Raw genomic sequence first — 19,063 nt, 5'->3', positions numbered from 1 at the left:
TATTCAGAGCAGGGTTGTCTCTATATTAAGACGTACCACATCTGCCACTGCCATCTTATTGTCGCACACTGTCCGACTGACAGTCAAGGGTCATTCCCAGTGTACGTGTGTGGCGATATTGACTCGTTGTGAATACGAATCGCGAATGCATACTTTCGCAATGGCTATAAAATATATTACACCCACCCGGTAGTGCACGGAGCAAATTTGGGTCTTTGAAATGTTAATATATATGCGTTCTGTTGCTATTTAGATTTAATATAGAATGATAAGATTATATCGGTTTCATCTTCTTTGTTTCGGAACATAAGCAAGTGAATTCTTGAGCCTACTATGTACATATGAATTCGATTTATTCTTCAAGTTTTTTGAATGCAGATAATTCTTCAAGTTTTTTGCTAAGCAGATCTTCTCTAATCATCAATACTGATGTTGCTATATCAAAACATCCGAATATTCACGTCATTGCTTGCCATCAATATCTAGAGTTTACAAGATCAATAATACTGACATTACATTAAAGTATTATTGAGCGTATCAGGTCTGCTTTAAAGTCAATAAAACTTAATAAATCTATAGTTTTGTAATAATTATTTTATTTATTTAACTACCAAACATTAGAAAATTGGTAGCTGTATAATATTTAATGACATTTTCAGGTATTGAAAGTCTAATATAGTATGCAAGTGTTAAATTTCCTAACAATTGTGAAGAAAAATCGACCCACATATCTACATATACATAAGAGCCTTCCTATTAAAATTGGTTTTGTTGATGACCAGGTCTTGGATTTGTGAATCTAAGGTCAATCGGTTCCTTTTAGAGTTTGCCAATTTATTTGATTTCATTGGAAATGGTTTCAAAAAATTGGCAATTCTGTCCTATTTTTAGCAAAATTTGAGTTTATAGCATCTCATAATTTTTGTTAATGCAAAAATATGTCCATATATGTCTCAACGATAATTGCAATGGATGATCGATGTTTGTAATTGGCCATGAATAATACTTATATAAAGTGTTGACCATATACATATGTATGTCCTGTTAGTAAAAATGAGTGTATATCTGCGTAAATAAATAAATATATTGTAAGTCCGAACATAAAAATGATTCATTTAATGATTTACATACAGTCAAAAGCCACAGTTAGTTAGCTAGCAAAAATATCCGTCTTTAAATACTAATTAAATGAACTCAACTGAGACAACTACATACTCTAATAGATATATTGGTCATATCCTAACAAATTTATTATTATAAATTTATGTTATGTAATTCTGCAGACTGTCGTATTTGTGTTGTAATAAGGCAACGCTATTTGATAGGAAATATTCTTCATTTCAAGACGTAATTTGAAAGTGTTTAAACTAATTAAATAGTAGTGTATTTTGCATTATAAAAAGTTGATTGTAGTGGATTTGTTTTATGAAGGGCCTACATATGTATATCTAAATTTCGTTTGTAACAGTTTGAGGTAATCGATGTTTGTAATTGGCCTTGAATAATACTTTTGTACAATGTTGACCATAGATGTCGTGTTAATAATAAATGGGTGTATACTTGTTTAAGTAAATCTATTTGTATATACATATGTCACAGTGAAATTGTATTTTAAGTGAAAATATATTTTTCCTGACATCTCAGTGAAATCGGTTACATTTTCAGGGTTGGTTTTATTAATTTAAGATTAGATTGTTCGGGTTGGTATTGTTTAAGGGTTAGGATAGGTTAGGTTAAGTAAGGGTTGGCCCTATTCATTTAAGATTGGGTTGTTAAACGTTGTAAATTCATTGTTTGATACATTTTCACTTGAAATATGCTTTCACTGTAACACATGTATAATAGATTTGCAAGAATTTCTATTACTATTGATATAAAATCAGCGTTGTGTTGCTTCAAATCATACATAAAATTGATTTTTAAAAACCTCAACGTATTTATAATATATGCAAAGACTTCCTTTGTTAATTTTTATTTAAAAAATAAATGAAATTTCTATTGTTTTATTTGTATACTGAGTTGTGGTAGTCAAGTTGCAAAAGCAGACCCTCGCACAGCAAACGATCCAGAATCACACTCAAGTAAGCACTTTACACCATCCAAAGAGCAATTTGGACCATATTTGATCCAAAAATATCTATTATCATCATCATCAAAGGTTACAATGCTTACTCAACGCGGAGTAATACGCATGAATTAGACGTCAGTTGACGTTACGTGCGTCACGAAGCCATCAATAGCCGTCGTCTAAAAAGTCAACGTTTTGAATATGCGGACACGTATAATGGGACACGTAAACACACTCATATCGTAGTCGGTTATGTTATAATATACATATGTGGGTTTTTAAGTGTAGTTGTGTGTCACGACCCGACCCAGCCTCATCTGAATAGGCGTCGCTGTTGAACGGTGAGCGCCGTGTCGAATCCGGAAACACCGTTAACACCAACCGACGGCGATTTGTCACACAACAAGATGACAATGATGGCCGATAAATAGACTGTGCCATGCTCGGTACGTCTGTGCCGAAAGAAAGACATTTTTACCCGATGCTGTGGTAGCCGAAGCCCGGTTGAAAGGACCATTTCTTCGGCCGTCGGCTATTGTCAGCCTCCCCCGGTTGATGGATTGACATGGCGACTCGGTTACCTCTGGCAAGAGTACCTTGCAATGCCAGAATTACAAAGAGGTGCTCAAGAGCAAGAACGATCGTGGTTCTCTTTAGTGTTTCGGTAGCGTGCTTTGCTTGTTGATGCGGGCTAGAGGTCCTCTTTATAGGTGCATGTGTTTAGTATAATATATAGGTATGCACGGAACGAGAACGAGATGGTATGATTTATAAACAATTTTGATGTTTATATTTTATTTCCCAAAATAAGCAGTTTGTTTGTGTGACCGAGATCTATGTAGACATGTTTTGAGAGGTTCTAGGACATATGTACATATGTATGAGTTCAAACCATATGTATGAGTATCGAGAAAATTTGGTTTAGGAAACCATTTGTGTATATTTTAATTTAACGTGGTGTATGTACATATGTACTTAAGGCTTTGATTTGAGTTTCTTTTTGTATTGGTAAAAGAAAAAAAATGTGAAAATATATAATACTAGGGTTCTAGGACACTTACTCCCTGGACATAAACCCCCCCCCGTGCAAATAACCCCAAAGATAAAAATATTTTATAAAAATTGACAGTATCTTTAATAAAAAAAGTCAGTATCAATGCTAATTTATTTCAGCGAGAAAAATACAGATTCAGAAATACAGACACTCCCCCCTGGACACATACCCCCCGGACACATTCCCCAGGTTGAAAACCCCCTGGACATTAATTCCCCGTGCAAATAACCCCCCCCCCCCTTCGTCAAAGATGAAAATAGACAGTATTTTTAATAAAAAGTCAGTATCAATGTTAGTTTATTTTAGCCAGAAAAATACAGATATTAATAATACATATGTACATATATCAGATTCTTTATAAATAGTTAATATTCAATAATAATAATTTAAAATATACAAAACTCTAAAATCAATTGTATTTTAATCTATTTTTCTTTTCCTTTTCTCGATTTTACAAATTCCATCATGGATAGTTAAAAATATTTAAAATATAATAATATAACAATAATATATACTTTTATTTAAATTTACTTTCAATACTACAGAACGCAAACGCTAACTGGTGACTAAAAGTCTTTTTAATTGATATTTATACTATTTACTACAATAAATTGAAATTAAATATTGTATATAAATTTAAATTCAAAATGCTCTACCACACTCAATTTATTCTTACTTATTACATTACTTTATTATTGATAATTAATTATTAATTACTATTTTTAAACAATTTAATTATTATTGTACGGGAATTTTTGGCACGGGGGTTTTTTGCACGGGGGGTAAAAGTTCAGGGAATTTTGGCCGGGGGTATGTGTCCGGGGGGTACGTGTCCCCCTAACAATTGATTTCAAACATTGCAGATTTTTATTACACAAATCGCTGTATTTCCAATTAATTAATTAATCCATAGAGACATCTATGGATTTAGACTTGTGCAGAATTTTTTACATATGTATGTATTGTACATAAATATAATATAATTCAGATATTTGTGACGTACTGGGTTGGGTGGTTTTTGCCAATTTGATGGAGGAACCGTTTCAATAATGAAATCAGATAAATTAGAAACAATCGACTTGGAGTCACAAATATCCAAGTCTGACCAGCAGCATTAAAGTTTAGCACGGGATTGAACCCGGTAATCTCTCGGTGCTAAGCATAAATGCAATCACCGAGCTATACCACTGGTCAATTTGTCTTGCTTTGAATTCATATTACTCATTTGATCATTTGAATTCATATTACGGTTATTTATCGATCTTCGTACATATGTAGTTTCTGTTGCTAATTTTAAATATATTACATCTACGAAAAAAATGTATGAGACAATGGTGATGACGATGAGATAAATGGAAATTTGTACAACGGTATCTTTGGTATGTATGTAATACGAAATCCATAGTTAGAGTGAATGTACGAACTAACGTAGTTCTATGATACGTTTCCTTAAACATTATACGTTAAATTAGAAGAAAAATCAAAAGTATCTGTGCTTTTGTATTTTCGATGGGAAATACGCGTTTTCTGTTGTATGGGTTTGTGTATACAGAGGTACTTTATGATTTTAAAATCTTTTTACAAAACATTACTTTAAAAATGTTGAAGTTTAAATTTATTACTAACTTATTGATTTTGCTTTTTTATACATAAAAAAGCAAAATCAATGAAAAATGAGTTTGAAAATGAATAATGGATAAACTGGGTTTTTCACCAAACATACATGTATGTACATATGTAGTGAAAATTTATGTATATTATAAACTTGATGCTTTTATCAAGTATTTTCAAATTAAAAGGCAGATATTTTACAATATAATTTAGGCGTTTTATTCTAAACGTGGTTTTTATTTGTGCAAAAATAATTTATTATAAAAATTATCCATGAACCATGATACAAGTATGATCGTGTAAGCACTGAAGTGTTCTGTATATCCATCCATATACAAACATTTTGATTTAAAGTGTTAGTGGTGGTGACATTTTCACGCTTTCTGTGGTATATTTCTTTTAATACGAACGTGTACTATGATAACATGAGGCTTTGGTAAATTTTAATTTGAAAAATCGTTTCAGTTACTTTTGGTTGTTTATATTGTCTGAACGACGTTACATTCAGTTGGAAATGGTATTATATATGCATTATGTATGCGTAATCAAATAAAATCTTCAAAGCAAGACTTTTCTTCGGATTCGAAAGAAGAACTCTTCGCTAATTGACGACAATCGTCCTCCATATTATTTCGAATGCGAAAGAACACAGCTTCGCGAAATCCTCCTTTTGAGAACAGTCACATTTGAAATGTAGATTTAAGACTCCGCGCGATACGCGAGCCCGGTTCTCTAATTTATCCGAATTGGTGCTCGCAACAAAATGGATTCCGCTCGAGTGGCACCCACTCCACTTTCGAGCTCTCTCCGCTTTTATCTGTTCTTCTACTTCTTCTTCTTCGTCTTCCTCTGGTTCTACGGCAAACACGGGCGTATAATAAACAGGACTCTGCCGAGAGGATATTTTTCTTCGTTCTTTTTTCGTATTTTTTTTGTTCTTTTCCCCCGACAGACTCGTGGCTTTCTCCGCATTCTCATCCACTCTTCTGGGTGTTTGGGTGGGTGTGTTCGAGAGGCGGGGGTGGGCGTTCTCGCGGATGATCCTCCTCGAGGTGGTTTTTCCTGGACCAATCGCGCGGCGAATTTTCCGCTGGAGAAAACTCCGCAGAGTGGCCCATCTACGGCGCCGATGTGTTGGTGGAAAAGTTTATCTTTCCCGTGGGTGAGTGGGTGGTTTGGGGGGAGGGGGTAAAAGGGGGTGGTTTGGGGGTGTAATGGACGTCTGTGTTGGAGTGCGTCCGGCTCGTAAAAGTGGACGTAAATCTTATAAATCGACCGCTCTCGAGTTTTGTTCCTCTCTTCTCTGCTATCCCGGATAATGTAATTCTTTTTCGGTAAATACGGCGTTTAATCTCCACTGCCGGCTTCTTATTATATCCGGGAACGCGGAGGGAAACTTTCGCCGTATAAATTAATTCCTGAGATTACAATCGCATTTCGTTCCATGAAATATTATATATACGAGTATATGTATGTATGTATATATTTTTATTAATGAAATTGGTTGAAATCGTATTGAAATGCTTAGACGTATCTGATCAGTAGATCAGTAGCTATTAAAATAGATATAAGATGTATTGTGAACATAATTTCATAATAATAAAAAGCATTTAAAAATCAAAAATAAGAACGTATAGTTTAGAATTGCTTTCAGGAACGGAATAAACAAAGTTGATGTTTCATCAAGATTCACTAATTTGTCTTACTTTTAATTCATATTACTCATTTGATCGTTTGAATTCATATAACTGTTATTTATTGGTCTTCGTAAAAATTTTCGCATAGTTTGGAGCAATACTGCATATGTAGATACTCTCTGTAGGTCACTAGACTAACTTATTACTACTGTAACAAAGCATAATTCTTACTCATGTTAATGATGTATACATATATCTATCTAAGTATCATTGATATTGTGAAATATAGTTTTAGATTTATAACGATCTTAAAGATACATATGTATTTAATATTATAGAATACAATACATAAATAAGTGGTTGATCGTTCGGATTAATATCACATGTGATATGAATTGAGCCAATTTTTTAAAAATACCGAAATAGAAACCCAAACCAATTATTTATTTTATTATCTTAAGGTATTTTAATATTGCGTAAGAGCACTTACGGTATTCGATTTAAATAAATAATTAATTCTAAACAAGCAGCTTAAAGTTGTCAAATTTCAAAAATTCAATGACAAAATGTTTTCCGTCAATAATTTAGGTTATTATTTTTATATCCTAAATCAATATCTTAATTGGTATGAATGAAATTTCATAAAGAAGGGTGCATACATTAGCACAACAGTTTAACCCACTAAATGCAACCGATTACAGTAGGCATTACACTTATGTACGTATGCAGGTTTAATTAAAAATAATAATGTTTAAACCAATTCAAATTTAGTGTAATCTGATAAATAACATGAAATTAATTGTTTCAAAAACAGTATCGTTTATTTGTGTGAAGAAGAGAGGGGGGAGGGGGAGGGGGGGGGATTGATCGTTCGGTAAATTTGTTGTGACACGTCAGATCACATAGAGAGCACTCTGGGGGCAAATAAATTATCATACATTTGGTTTAGAATGTGACCGAATGAATAGAATAGAATACCTGTTAGTCAAATTGTTCGAAATAAAAGAAGTATAAAAAAAATAGAAAGAAAAAAAAACCCACTTACTTACTTATTGTATGAAAACGGGGGATCCTTGGTCTACATTAGCATATGCTATTCGTGGGGTGAATAACTTCATACGATTGTATCTGTTACGCAAATTTCTTTTAATCTTCATACGACCTCAAAAACGTCTTTCGCTTTATTTCGTATGCGTTTATCTATTTTTTTCCCCCCCATTGGGTTCACTTCCTCGAATATATTTTATGGTCGAGAGGCGATGCGTTCGAAAGTGGTGTTTTTAGGTGAACCTCGCAAAATTCTTTGATGTATGTATTATGAAATTTCGTCAAATTGTCTTATAATAATTGTTTTAAAATAAAATCGGTAAAAAAAAACCCGCTAAAAACAAGTTCATATGTTTGCTAATAGTTTCTGAATTTGCACAGAAACGAAAATCGTTCGTGAAAAATGTCAAAGTGTATGTAATTATTTAAAATTTTTATTTTGTTTTATTTCTATTTTTAAAAACTTTTTGTTGTTAATAAACTGTGCATCTATGTAAGTCCAATTAACGGTTGCTGATCCAGTGATCATTATCTTTTTTATAAATCTCGTTACTATTTATAATGTTGTCTTACTTTGATGTTAGTGTTTAAGGCATAATAGGAAAAAAAGCTTAAAAACCTATTTCATAATATATTATATACATATGTATATATGTATATGTATATATGTACATATATGATTTCAAACTAAAGTCTTTTTATTAAAGTTGACGACCTACAGCAAATAGTTTTGGTAATTTTTGTTTATACCCAAAGGGTAATGGACCTCTTGTATAATGTATGTTATCACTAGAGGTAGGATAGTCACAGTGCTATCCATTGTTCGGCAAACCTTTAACAATGCATTTACAACCTTTGAACAATACACGGCCCCCTCAGGCTCCGGTGACTAGTTATCACCGAGACTCTTCAAATTATATTTTATTACTATTTTTATGTATCTTGTTAACATGTTAACGGAGTGTTTTCGGTGATATTTTATCGTTTAATTGATATATGTATGTAGGTTTGACAGTGATTCTCATATTTAATGTTTGTCTGCCTGTCTGTCTGTCACGTATGCGTTCCTATACCATTCAACTGATTACGATGAAACTTACATGAGTTATTGTGTGCATGCCCGTGGTATAAAAGTCAGAGTAAAAGTCGAGTTAATTGAGGGCACGGCAATACTTGGAGTTCTCGCAAAGAGCAACGAATGACAGGAAGGAGCGGGTCAACCGAGCCTCGCTTAGGGCCGGGCCGCACCGCTCAACTCGCGAAAAACTTGGTTGAGGGCGACCAGACCAATGCATGCAGGTAGATGGGACATGCCGCACGGTGACACGACAACTCGTTCACAAATTTTCCGTAAACCAGGCATTACGTATACGGCCATCTCTTTCTCACCCCGTCTGTTCACCAAGATCTCGTTTACTATGCCATTACGTATGCAGCCATCTCTTTCACAGACCGTCTGTTATCAGAGATGGCCGTATACGTAATGCGAGTTGTCAGGTAACCATGCCGCACCCGTCAACTTGTTTGTCGCACACATTTCCATACATTTTTTCGTGTCGCGCGACTAGTCGGCCGACAAAGTTGCACGGTGCGGCCCGGCCCTTGCGAGTCTAGAGGGTCCGCCCTGTCGAGAATTCCGACTTTTACCCTTGTAATTAATTAGCCATAGTGACGATCTGGAGCTAATCTGTAATATCACTATGGCGAAATTGTAGAAAAAATATTAATAAAATAAATTAGCCCATTAGTGAAATTACGAGCAATAGAGAGTCTCGCAAAATAGCCGAGTTCTGTGTACTGAACTGGTGTTTTTGATCAAAAGTGTTTGTACAGAGGAGGAGGAGGAGGACGAGAGGAGGAGGAGGAGGAGGCCCTCGTTGTGGGTTTTCTCTCTCGTAAGGAATGTAAGTTTTTGTTTTTAACAAAAGGAGAGGTGGTAGGCGTGTCGGTGCGGTTCGCTGGGCGTTCCTATAGGCCGGCCCAGAACGTTTTCAAGTGCGTCGAAACGAAACGACGCGTACCCGTCTCTGTCTCGCTCGTCTCTTTTGGTCGCGTTTCTCGTCTCTGTCTCCGACTCGACGCGAATGTTTTTACGTCTTTTGTTTTATTCCCGCTGAGTAATGTTTGGTTTTTGTTTGGCGAGCTGTGCCCGTGACAGCGCGCAGTGGCGGCACTAAATCATCATGCGACAATTTACTTTTTATATTCTCTGTGTTTGCCCCCTGCCGTCTGACGGCTCCGCTGAAATCGTTAATTCGAGCGCATATTACGTAAAGATGAATGAATATCCATCTACATATGTACATATATCCAGAGAAATCTGATAATAGCCAGCAGCGGGTCTACGTGACGAGACAGAATGTTAAATTACAGAAAACACAAATATCGGAAGGAAAAGATCGAAAATCGAAAGATCTTAAGTCGAAAGATCAAAAAAAAAAAAATGGTGCATGGTAAACGGTACATACTCACGTACATACTCACTTAATTTGCGTGAGTAGGATACAACAGGAACAAGAGGAACAGGCTTTTTCTCTCGTATTAATGTGCGCGCGCAGAATACGGGAGGAAAAGCCTGTTCCTCTTGTTCCTGTTGTATCCTGCTCGCGCAAATTAAGTGAGTATGTACCGTTTACCATGCACCATTTTTTTTTATCTTTCGACTTAAGATCGATCGGCTTGTAGTAAAAGTGCTGCATTTGTATTTGTAATTGTAATTTGTTTTATTGGCCAGGAAGGCGCATTGGGATTTACCTGTAAGGCCTTCCTGGTATATATGTAAATAAATAAATAAATAGAAGGGTCTTTACGAATAAATAAATTGTGTCAATATTACGCGGTACGTCTCCATAACTACGCTACAACCATAGAAGTAGAATGCATAGAATCGCTCTCAGCCTCCAAAAATGTTGCTACAAAAACTCTGCGCGGCAGAGTTTGTTCATTGTTTGCTCATTTTTTGCTAAACTTCATCTCTCTCTCTCTCTCTCTTGTCTCTCTTCTGACTTTCCGTCTCTCTCTTCGATGGCTCGCTTTTAGACGGCACTTTTGTTAACAATGACCATTCTATGCATTCTATCATTCTATTCACGGAATACAATCAGATCAATTTGCTTATAAAAATGTATCCCATGTTGTTTATTGGGCAAAAGTCTAGAATACATATAATAGGGCGGCAGGTAGTCTCGGGACGTCTCTGAATCAAATATACATCCAAACAGAAACAGAAATTGATACGAACAGATACATAGATAGATATAGACAGAGAAATGTTATAATAATAGAAGCGGCTTTAGACGTTATATTGTTGTCAAGTGACGATTGTCCACAGACATTCCTAAATAATTTTAGCATCAGTTGTATTTGATGCTTGGTGCTCGACGTATGTCCGATAAAAACTTCTCTGTTTGTTTATATTACTCGCAAGACGGGCAAGTGCATCGTTAAAAATTGCACAATGCATTGAAAAACACAAGATAAACAACATGGGATACATTTTAATAAGTAAATTGATCTGATTGTATTCCGTGCGTTGTAGCGTAGGTATGGAGACGTACCGCGTAATATTGACACAATTTATTTATTCGTACGGACCCTTCTATTGTTATAAGATTTCTTTGGATATAGATGGATATTCAGTAACAGTCAGAAATCTCGACAGGGCGGACCCTCTAGGCTCGGTCGTACCGCTCCTTCCTGTGATTGGTTGCTCTTTGCGACTACTCTAGTATTTCCGTGCCCTGAATTAACTCGACTGTTACCTGATGAAATACTCCGACATATACTGCCTGGTTCGCATATAATTTCGGACGGTTGGGCTATAATTTCGTGGATCCAAATGATAGTGAAATACATACGCAAAATGTAGAAAATATGTGTATGCGTGTGAAAAGAAAGATGAGGCGTCAATTTGGCATAACGCGTGCCCGTTTTGATTCATATTTAGATGAATTCGTATTGAACCACAAACGAACGCATTCCATTCGCAATATGTGGAATATTTCCGTACGCTGCCCAACCGTCCGAAATGATATGCGAACCAGGCATATATGTAATTTCGGACGGTTATGTCTATATCTATCTGTTCGTATCAATTTATGTTTCTGTTTGGATGTATATTTGATTCAGAGACGTCCCGAGATTATCTGCCGCCCTATATTCAGTCAAATTTCAAAATGCTGCTCCCTCTAGATAAAAATAGATGACAAAATCGCTCTACAAATAGATGACAAAATAGTAGAAGTAGTCGATAGTTATCTATATTTAGGACAAATGGCCAGCAGTATGGCTTAATGGTAGCGTGTATGTTTAGCACCGAGTGATCAGTGGCTTTGATCCACCATACTGCCAGTTAGATTGGGGGGTATTTGTGACTCCAAATTGATCGTTTCTTATCAGAGTTTGCCAATTTTATCTCATCATTGTTGAAACGGTTCCTCAAAATTGGCGAAAAATCATCTTTCCCGCTGTCACAAATCTTCTGTATTTATTGTGTGTATAATTTGTAAAAATAATGTACAAAATCTAAATCCATATATGTCTCAATGGATTAATTCTGTAATTAATTAATTAATTAATTGTTATTTCCTGTTCTTCAACCTCTGGAAATACAGTGATTTATGTAATAATAAAAAATGCTCCATTGTTTGTAATTAATTGTCCAGGAAGGCGCTATGTTATGTTATCTATGTAAAAATAAATAAATAATAGACATATCCGGTAGTAATGATGATGAAATAGAGAGACGTATGAAATTAGGATGGAGTGCATTTGACCGAATGAATGTGGATTTTAAATAGTAAAAAAGTCCACTTTTCCTGAAGAAAAAGATCTTCGATCAATGTGTTTTGCCAGTGATGACGTATGGATGTGAAACTTGGAGATTGAACGCCAGGTTTCTATGCAAAGTCCAATGCACTTAAAGAAGTATGGCACGTTGTATGGTTGGCATAACGAGGAAAGAAAGGAAACGGAATACGTGGGTGCGAACTATGACAAGGGTAGTGTATATAGTGGCTAGAAGAATGGACGAAAATGTGCTAGAATGGTGCCCGAGTGAATTGCAAAAGAGAAAAGGAAGACCACAGGGAAGATGGGTAGACGAAATTAGGAAAATGTGTGGGGTGAGATGGGTGAGAGTTGCGCGAAACGACGACAAGTGGAAGCATGTTTGAGAGGCTTTCATCCAGCAGTGGATGGTTAATGCCTGTAGATGATGATGACGTTATGTGGAATGAATTGAGATGAATTGAGCTGTAGTAGCTCTTTGACCATACCGGTGACCAAATGCAAAATACCAACGGCAAAAATACCATGCATACTTACTATACGGGGATATGGACTATATCACCACTTATATATGTACATATATAGTTGAAATATTTGAAATTTTATTGATATTATTTGTCGTAAATTTATTTACAATGTCTTCGGACTTACGTGTTTAATGGTAGTCATTATCACCTAAGTACCAAATAAACAAAAAGCTTTTAAAAAGAAAGTGTTTGGTCTTTAATAGTTTTGCATCAGGACAGTCCAATTTTAAAGGCCTCGAATATTTTGAATATGTAGTCCTTGGAACAAAAATTCGACATGTCTGTATTTATTTAATAATTAAATGATGATTTAAGTATGACAGGTATGTTTCAAAATGCTTTCAAACCTACATTGAGATTTTTTTTTACATACTAACTTAATTGTCAAGATCCTCAATAGAAGCTACATTCTGACGAATAAATATTAAATTGTGATAGATGTATTACATTGCCTACATACAATAATACGTATAATATGTGCATATGCATTGAAAGCAATGCACGCCACTGGAGCACAATGCTATAAGACAAGTAGTGAGTGGGGCATTGTTCAACGCAAAAAAAAACAGTATATTATATTATAGTTGCGGCAATTTACAATAGGTGTCGTTAGCCGTCCGCAGATAAAGTGTCCAACTATGTGTTCGATTACATATGTATGTATATGTATACGAGTACAGGCATGTGTTTATACCGAAGCGCCGAAACAATACACATATTCCGAGAAAATCAAAGCAAAAGCCACACCCGACATAAGTATGTACCTGAGAAAACACCCACACACAGTCAACAATTGTATATAATGGGTATACTTAAAGGTGGCCATTCACATAGAGATTAGTCTGCGGGCGTATGTACATATGCGCATATGTATCTCTCGTATGGTCATTGATTTTTGATTTTTAAATGTTTTTTATTATTACTAAATTATGTCCACAATATGTACATCTTATATCTATTTTAATAGCTACTGATCTACTGATAATTTTCTATTTTCCAATTTTAATTTAATTTTGTTAATAGTCATAGTATTATATTATTCTAATGTTAAGAGGGCTGGACACCAGCGCCTTATCCATACAAACGTATTAGACTTCTCCCTTCCTCAGTTATGGCTTTAGAGAAATTATTTTTTAATATGCTATGGATATCCACCATAGGCATGTTTCTGTGGTTTTATTTTTTTGATTAGTTATTTTTTATAGGAGCTAAGAGCCGCCAAACATCTATAAAATCGCCTCTTTTTTACACCCACGAAAAGAGTCCAGCGTGCTTATTTAACGGTCGATTTAAAATATATATATATCGAAGAAAGGAACGGCAACAAAATTAAGGTTTCGGATGTACAGCCCTCTTAATGTACAGCATAATAGGGGAAAGAGCTCAAAAACCTATTTACAATAAAATTCTTATAAATGCTCATAATACATCAGCTAATACATAATATTAATTAAAGACTCTCGAAAGTCGATGATCTGAAGCAGATTGTGTTTAGGTAATCTGGGTATATAGCTGAGGGGTAACGATATTTTGATGTAATCACCGAGACTCTTCCCAATTAGTGTGTTAGTGTGGTTATAAGTGATTCTGTCATAGAATCTACTGGTTAGTTTGTTGGTAATGTCTGTAACTAACGGAATATCATTTATGGCATGCAGTTTTTTGAAGTTAGTACATATAGGTGTGTTATAAATTATTTTTAGGGATTTATTTTGTATCATTTGGAGCTTGGAAAGGTTAGTATTCGATACGCTATTCCATACAGGTGAAGCATAGGTTGGTCTCTAATTTTGACAAAGTTTTTTCAAAGGCTCAATCAATCAATCATATGAGCCGTTTTAATTGAAAGTGGCATAAATCCACGTTTCTTTATTTGGAGAAATATTTCGTATACATATGTACATTAAAAATATATCCAATAATACATTAAAAAACGTGAATAGTCCCGTTCAAATTTAGGGGGAGTATTGCTCATCCCAGCCCCCCCCCCCCCCAAATGACGCCCCTGCCTAAGAGTAAATATTTAATTTTCAAATTCTTCAAAAAGAGAAAATGAAATATATGTATATGAAATATTAATTAATTTTTGTCTGAATTTTCACAACTTTTTTACACATCTTGCACAGAGCTCCGCAAGGCTTGGGGTCGGTTCTAACTAGGACAATTCGTCGGATTATATTGCGTTGTTAAGAGGGCTGTATACCCGAAACCTTAACTTTGTTGCCGTTCCTTTCTTCGATATACATATATATATATATTGAGTGAATGCGACAATATATATCATCAATATATATATTGAGTGAATGCGAAAGTTGCGCCTCGACCAGATAATATATATTTTAAATCGACAAAATCAAGGTTTCGTATTCTCCAGTTGTCTCCTCCGAAACTGGACCAATTTAAAAAAAAATTTCATCATCGGTATGAGAAAGATATTTTCTATGTTTGTATTTTCATATTTTTTTAAAAATCAACCGTTAAATTAGCACGCTGGACTCTTTTCGTGGGTGTAAAAACGAGGCGATTTTATAGATGTTTGGTGCCTCCTAGCTCCTATAAAAAATAGCTAATCAAAAAAAAAAAAAAAAAAATGCCTATGGTGGATTTCCATAGCATATTAAAAATTAATTTCTCTAGTGCCATAATTGAGGAAGGGAGAAGTGTAATACGTTTGTATGGACAAGGCGCTGGTGTCCAGCCCTCTTAGCAGAAGCCCGTATCAGTTGGCAGACAAGTTGAAACCACTACCGCAGACAATTTGTCTGCATACAAATCGCCACGTGAATGGCCACCTCAACACAACAACGAGGCAATAATGGGAAAACGCGGAAAATTCTCACTTTCGATTTCGTGTCATTCAAAATATTATACGTAGGTATATATTCGTGGTGACGTATACGTACATATGTATGTACATATATTGAATGGAGATGTGAAGCACGCGCACGTGCCGGATAAGGGGGTATTGTGTTCCGGAGGGGTCCAACCGAACCACTCCAACGTTCCGGAGTTTTACCGGCAGAAAAATCGTCAGCCGTCATATGCAAAGCGTCGCGACGCCCCCGATTTTCCGGGCGGGCGCCCCCATCAGGCTCCCATTGTTGTACCACGGCCCTCCCCCGCCCTCCCCTGCGACCCTCTCCTGTGTCGGGAATTGGAGGCGGCTTTCGCAAACTAAGATTTGCGTTGTTGTCGCCCCGCATTACCATCTGTGTGCGGAGCTGTTTGGGCGCCCTGATGAGGTACCACAATGGTGCCAAATTCCAATTTGCAGGTGCGAATCGAGACCGCGATCCTTCAATAACCACCCTCTCCCGCCCTCTCTCCCCCCCCCCCCCCCCGTCATCCTTATTCTCCCCTTTCGGAGCGATCATAAGTTGGCGTTTTCAAAAGGCATAAATTTTGGCGGGAATGCGATATGTATGGCGTGTCGATCTTTAGGTCTGATCTGGGAGTTTGATTAATGTGTGAATTTTTACACGCTTTTTATTTGTGCTGATGTTTTTGAATTTGGATAATTTTCGTTGATTTATGCTATTAAATGTGTCGGGTGAAATTCTAAATGGTTTCTAATTGATTTATGAGTAATTACTATACATAGGTAGATTACTATACATATGTTAGAATAATATCCAATGTTAGAATAATAGACAATATTTAATAATATAATAATATCATTTGGATTATATGTATGTATATTGTTCTATGTACATATTCATAGTATATTGGTATTGTTTTATGGTTAGTATATTGTATAAATCAAAACATCGTAATGATCCCAGAAAGGTTTTAAAAATGTACATGCAAGTACAAAATATACTAGGCGTCACCCGAACTAAAATTATTATCAATGGTTCTCTCACTATGGACTGCCCAAATTTTCTGAAATATCTCTATTTTTTTGATTTTTAAATGCTTTTTTTTTATTACTAAATTATGTTCACAATACATTTTATATCTATTGTAATAGCTACTAATCTACTGATCATTTTCTATTTTAAAATTTTAATTTAATTTTGTTAGTGATCATAGTATTATATTATTCTAATGTTAGTGTACAGCATAATAGGAAAAAGAGCTCAATTATGTATGAATGTATTTATCTATGAAGAAAGATATTATCAGATGTTCCCATCATAACGTTGGTAGGTTTATTTATGTAGTTTTATGTTGGTATGCACTTAAATTGTCTAGTTTCCAGTATAACGAATAATTTTCGCCATTTTCAAATAAAATATTCGGGATAATTCAATTAATTATAAATTATTATTAATGATAATTAATGAAAAAAGATTAATAAGATGAATCAATTTAAAGGTATAATTTGTGGAATGAAAATAATATTTTTAATTTAAATTATTTAAATTTGACAAGTTTATGGTATTACTTAATTAATTCTTTCATTAGAAATATGTGCTAATATATTTTATTATGATTTAAGACATCAATTTATTTGATGAATTGGCCCTTAAAGTTCGTTGTAGGTGTGTTTCATTGTATATTTTGGATAATTGACATATTTTTAAAATGTTTTTATTATTATTCGACTAATTTGAAATCCAATATAAAATTGAAATATTTGCACACTTATTATCAATAATATTTGTATCGTTAAATGCAATTTAAAAATAATGGAAAATCGCCTAAAAAGTTCAGAGATTATTAAGCTCAAGTTCTGTTTGTAATTTATTTCTTAACGTGTTTATTTTATTTTATATATATTTTTTTTAATATTGAAATGAACCAGAAGGATTACATCACCATTTTTATTGCCATTCTTAATACTTTCCAATACGTATTGAACGTTTAAATTGCATACTAATTAAATACTAATCATATCTTAAATTGCTTATCAATGTTGAAAAACATTGATTCAATGAAAGCAAGGAGTAATCGTATTCATAAATAATTTGATAAATCTATTTTATATAAATGTTTGTTGTACGTTTTCATCATTTGAAATGCAAATTTTCAACCTTATGGTAATATAATATTATTGAAGAAATTTCACGCGGAAAGTTTCCCTATAAATATACCCAAAAAGTGTTTATAGTGTAAGAACGTTTCGTAAACAAAGTATAAAATCGGTAAATACAATATGTGCAATATGTCGTCGAAGTTGCATAATTGCATAATACATTTTTCGTACGGTCGATACGGTTAAATAATAGGTTATTAACAAGCGGGTCTGAGTAGGCAAACACACACAAGAACAATAAAATAACCACGACGAAATCAATTTAAAAACACTTTACATAAATAAATAAATAATAACTTCATTGCACTTGCATAGTATGCGCATAAAATTATCATAACGATAGCATCTCATCAATGAAATTCGTACTATCGCGTATACTGAATTTAGGGCCGCAAAATATATCACCACAACACACACGTATACAATATGTATGTTGAATATTTAACAATCTTGAAACTTGACGTTTCTGTTTGCGTTGTTGATCAAATCTTGATATCAATTCATGACCCAATTATGTATATGTATGTATGTGGAGACAATTTTCTTTAAATTTTGCATTCTTATACATATATTTTTAATGTCAAGACAATGTTTCATCACAGTTTTGGTCAACTTGAGTGATACGTAATTTTGTCTGCTGTTTAGATTTTAAATTTTGATGAAATCATTTCGGGCTTTCGAACTTTTTTCGATGTTATGATACTTTTTTCGATAGTTTGGGGCTGTTGGGTCGGTCTTACCACGGTTAAGTTTCCGTGGCTGGGCTCCCTTAACACTTTGTTGTCACGCCATTACACGTCCGTCACGGCTAGGCCAAAAAGTGATTGATAGTACTCGGACTTTTCCCCCTTTTTCTGGTACTTTTCGGGCACTTTCGTGTTTGTCGAACGTGAATGTGTGTGAGTTGTTGTTGTTTTTTTTTGTTTTTTTTTCCGAACCGAGACCGTAAAATATGGCCGACCGTGTAATCATATATAACCACGAAACGAGCGATAGAATAAAAATAAAGCAACATGCATAGAACAAACGGTCGTATTATTTGTCATAATTAACGGTGAGAACTGAAACACCTATGCCAAATATAATCTGGCTATATATATGTACAGGTATAATATACCAAGGGAATAATATTTATTTAGGCAATTTAATACTAAATCATTTTGTTTATATATTTTTATGTATAAATGTGTGTGGCCTATCTTTATTACGTATCTGCATAGGTTTGGTTTGTTTTTGTGGAAAACGCATGAAAAATTCACATTGCAAAACGCCCGAGGATTAATCGTGCATTTGATTTAATAACTGTATAATTTGAACGTAATTGAAATAATAATAATAAAAAAAATTGTACGA

The 19,063-nt window shown here is 34.5% G+C and overlaps 1 long non-coding RNA gene across 1 annotated transcript in view; it reads left to right on the top strand.

The window, feature by feature from the left end:
- The first annotated feature begins 2,526 nt into the window (after window positions 1-2,526).
- The window catches only part of LOC143911141 (uncharacterized), a 51,625-nt gene continuing 35,088 nt past the window's right edge, over window positions 2,527-19,063 (top strand). Inside the window, exon 1 of the long non-coding RNA XR_013260551.1 lies at window positions 2,527-2,689. This is a non-coding gene — a long non-coding RNA (uncharacterized LOC143911141). The remainder of the gene's footprint in view (window positions 2,690-19,063) is intronic.

The sequence above is a fragment of the Arctopsyche grandis genome, chromosome 4 (assembly GCF_051622035.1).
Source record: "Arctopsyche grandis isolate Sample6627 chromosome 4, ASM5162203v2, whole genome shotgun sequence".
Taxonomy (NCBI): Eukaryota; Metazoa; Arthropoda; class Insecta; order Trichoptera; family Hydropsychidae; genus Arctopsyche; species Arctopsyche grandis.
Note: the sequence above shows the minus strand (reverse complement) of the source record. Positions and strands in the feature narration are given on the sequence as shown.